At 39.1% G+C, this 4214-nt stretch overlaps 1 long non-coding RNA gene across 1 annotated transcript; it reads left to right on the top strand.

Annotated features, from left to right (window-relative positions):
* The first annotated feature begins 2586 nt into the window (after nt 1-2586).
* Nucleotides 2587-3120, top strand: LOC311306913. Its single transcript, XR_014630232.1, has 3 exons — nt 2587-2603; nt 2749-2829; nt 2941-3120. It is a non-coding gene; the product is annotated as an uncharacterized lncRNA (long non-coding RNA).
* Nucleotides 3121-4214: the final 1094 nt, after the last annotated feature.

Below are 4214 nucleotides of genomic sequence, written 5' to 3'. Positions count from 1 at the left end.
TGCAAATTCCGCAGACCCATGGCATTTTCTTGCCATTGGCTCGTTTTGTATACTCGAAGGTGAGAGGCTCCCTACTCAGGGAACGAGGGTTACATACGAAACCGAGACGTTTCATATCAGTCCTCTTTGCTTCATGATTTTCCTCTGCGTGAGAAACTGGATGTGTGTCGTGAGAGCGAGTGAAAAGTGTTGATTGCCTGATTCTCAGCATTGGCAGCCCTGCATGAAGTCAAATTAATTTCCATAACACACCATGATATCTGCATGATATTAGCATTGACCAGCAGGTGTCGCTGTGTGCATTCCAAACCTGGAGAAATCAACCACTTTTACACACATCAGGCTGGAAAGCTTTAAAGCTTCATGAAGCTTCATCTCACCATCACTACCTTCAGGTTCACTCAGCTCAACAGTTATACGCTATATTAGCAATAATGATTATTTTGGGAGACGTGGATGAGCTTTGATTGGTGGTTCCCATCATGCACTGCAACATTAGGCTTTATGTTTATTTCACCAGTGATGGTTGATCAGATGAGAGGAAGTTAATAACCACAGGAGGAGCTGTAACTATATATAATGAAGAGGAAGACTGACAGAAACAGAAAATGGCTGATAAGTGTGATCTGTGTGTGCTGGGACTGATCATTATCTCTTCACTTCTCACAGGTAAAGAAATCTGTATTTTCTCTAAAGACATTTAGTGGAATTAGTCTGGAAAGAGTTCATTTGAACATGCTCAGTTTATTCTTGCACACATTCACGTTGTGATCTCAGAGTTGTGTATTGATACACACAGATCATACTGTATTATTCCTGATACTGGACATAGTGTCACTCAAACATCTGATGATGAAGAATTATCTTCATATTAAGAGTGTGTCAGTGATTTGAACAGCTCTCTGATAAAGACTAATAGTTTATTCTGGAGAGTGTGTTGTTTGCTTTAAGTCAGGAAAAATACTATGATTTAAAACTTCTGCTTTTTATCCTGGTGTGTTTTATGGTTTCATTTATTAATATATATCTTAATGAACACTGAGATATACTGTGTTTCAGGAACCAGTGGAGTGGATGTGTTCATCAGTTCTGGTGAAAATGTCTCTCTGTCCTGTAATAATGCTCTTTCTGACTGCAACTCAACTACATGGATCTACTCTAACAGACATCCAGCAGAAGTTAAACTGATTACTGGAGGGATAAAGAAGAACGACACAGAGAGACATGAGAGACTGAGTCTGGAGTCTGACTGCTCTCTGAACATCAAGAACGTCACAGTAGAAGATTATGGATTATACACCTGCGAACAATATGTGAATGGAGAACAACAAGGACCTGATGCTGATTTTTATCTGCATGTTCTTCATGGTAAGTTTATGATTATGTGGTCAATTTAAAAAGGGCAGATTCTCCCTTTAAACTCAGATGATGATTGAAGAGTCTGTGATTTGTGTCTTGTGTTCAGTTTCAGTGTCTCCATCATCTTCATCTTCATCTTCATCTTCATCTTCATCCTCACAGACTGAGATCAGTCCAGGCCACTCTGTGACTCTCTCCTGTCAGTTGTATTCTCTATACTCCTGTTATCATTTTGTCAGTTCTGAGGGAGTTAAGCTGTTGTGGGTGAATCAGACTGGTGTTGATCTGAAGACAGACTCCAGATATCAGATATTATCATCATCATCAGATCAAGATCTCTGTATCATCACTCTGACTACAACACTCCTGAATGAAGATGACAACAGAGAGTGGAGATGTCAGGTTACTCGCAGAAATCAACTGGAGACCTCAGTCAGATACACTGTCAAGTATTCAGGTGAGAAAACACTCTTTTCTGACAGATTTGTGAAAACTTCCACAGATTGGCTCTACTCTTTCTGATGGCTTCATACGTTTTGGTGTTGTAAAATATTAGTGGTCAAAGTCATAAACTGCATAACAATCCTTATAATTCCCAATATTGGCCTCCTACATGGGTCATACATGATATATTGCATAAATCAGACGAGTGTATTAAAGCCTAGTATGACCCATGTAGGAGGTCGGCTTTAGGAATTATAAGGCTTATGTCCTTCATTCAAGCTGAAGGTTTATTTGCAGAAGCTCAACTGTGTTTCACTCTCATATAAACCAGGAATAAATTATACAGTAACACAGTAATACAGTAATACAGTACAGTCTCTTCTCAACTACTGCCACTGTAAACTGTGATGATGGAACACAAACTGCATGTGATGATCGATATGAACATATGATGTTAATGTCCTACAGATGATGCTGAGAAGAAATCAAGCCGAACTACAGCAGCAGCTCCTACACAAGGTTCATGATCACATGATCACTGTATAAATAGATTTATTTTTGGTCAATGGCGATAGTCATTCTCCTCCTGACAGCTTGAGAGTGAAGTAAGAAGATAATAGATGACAGACTCGTGCACATATTCATCATTTCTGTGATGTGAAGCTCCAGTATTATGTGATGATGATGTTGTGTATATGTGGCATTATGTGTTGAACTGAACTAACAGAGGTGATCCACAGATCCAGCTGATACAGCATCAGAAACTGAAGTCAGTGTGACTGCTCTATCATTATACAGAGGTACGACACGTTCATTTATACTGACAGCTTTATAACATTAAACTATCAGTCAGTCTGTAAATGCTTCATCAATAACTGTTGATAGTTGAATACCCTTGACTTCAGTCATGTACAGTTTCTCTTCTTCCTCTCATGTTTCCTGCAGTGATTGTGATTATTGTTGAGATGGCAGTGTTTGCTGCTCCTACTGTGATTCTTCTTCAGATCATCTGTGCAAGAAGAGCTGGTGAGTTTTGAGCCGCACACAATCTGATGATTCACACTCATCTGATCTGGAACAATCTGCAATCATGATAAAAACACATACGAGAGGTCAGTCAATGCTTTTATTTTGCAGGGAGGAAGGACTCGAAGCACCCAGAGGAAATAGAGATGCCGACAATATTAGAATAAAATACTGATGAGTTTAGAGCCAATCTGCAGCAATATTTACAATAGCAGAAACTTACAGAGGATTGTTCATTGTTTTATTGAAAACAGAGAAAAAACAGAGAAAAAACTTTTTTTTACATATAAAAAGCCAGATTTATTTTCATTCATATGGATTTTATGGATATATTTGCCTACAGTGTTGAAAGTCATTCTCTTGCGCTTCATATGTAAACTGCTTTTAAATATAATATTAATACAGTAATGGACAGACTCAGACTGTATAATCTCTGTTCTGTGTGATGGAGCTGATTTGAGGATTCTTGGATCTTGTCTGTTCATTCCTGTTTTTAGCATCTTTTTTCATTTTGAATGATTGCTATAATTTTCTTAATAAACCTCTGCAGTTGTGTTTAATAAGTCTCCTTTCCTGAGATGTTTGTTAGGAATATGTTAATTCCCCTTCATGAGCTGGTAATGTATCTGTAAGTCCACTGAAGCGAGTTGTAGTTGAGAAGCCGCTTCAATAACCGAGAGCTAGATATTGGGTCTTAAACACCTCACGACACCCTGAAGGACCCACTGAGAGGTCAGACTTGAAGCACTGTTCCTGAGATGCTCTTCTTGGTGGTTAACTGTAAGCAGCAGACAGATCCAGCAAGAGGAGAACTGAGGATTCGGAGGCTCCTCTTGCCAGTCTCAGAGCTTCAATAACCGAGAGCAGGGCCGTCTCAGTTTAGTGGCGCTTCTGAAGCCAGACTGGTTGTTGTCCAGGAGGATGTTCTGTGTGAGAAATGTAGATAGTTGGTCGAAAACGACTCGTTCAAGTGTTTTAGCAAAGTGGTCCAGAAGTTCAGGGAGGCGGAAGTTAAATCAGTGGTGCTTGAGAAATACATCCCAGATCTTCCAGAGCATTTGTAGTGTTGATAAAGGAGTCTGGATCTGATATATTTCTCAAGGCTGGAGAGAGTAAAGCAGAACGTTATAATCCATGTGTAGAAACTCCCTGAAGACAGTTAATATCTGCTTTATAGACGCTCATGTGCAAATGCAGGTTTATTTTACCAAGCTGATGCTATTAATTACTTTACAATACTTTCAAAATCTGTTTTATAATTCAGGAAACTGCTAAAATAAGGAAGGGAGACTAACAGTAATGCTCTTGTGTGCAAAAGAATATCTTATAAACTGTGTTCAGAGCAGATGTGTGTTGAGATAGTGCGGTTCACAATACGCATGTAA

This window comes from Rutilus rutilus (genome assembly GCF_951802725.1).
Source record: "Rutilus rutilus genome assembly, chromosome: 1".
NCBI classification, from domain to species: Eukaryota; Metazoa; Chordata; class Actinopteri; order Cypriniformes; family Leuciscidae; genus Rutilus; species Rutilus rutilus.
The sequence above is the reverse complement of the archived record's forward strand: the minus strand, read 5'-3'. Positions and strand labels throughout refer to the sequence as shown.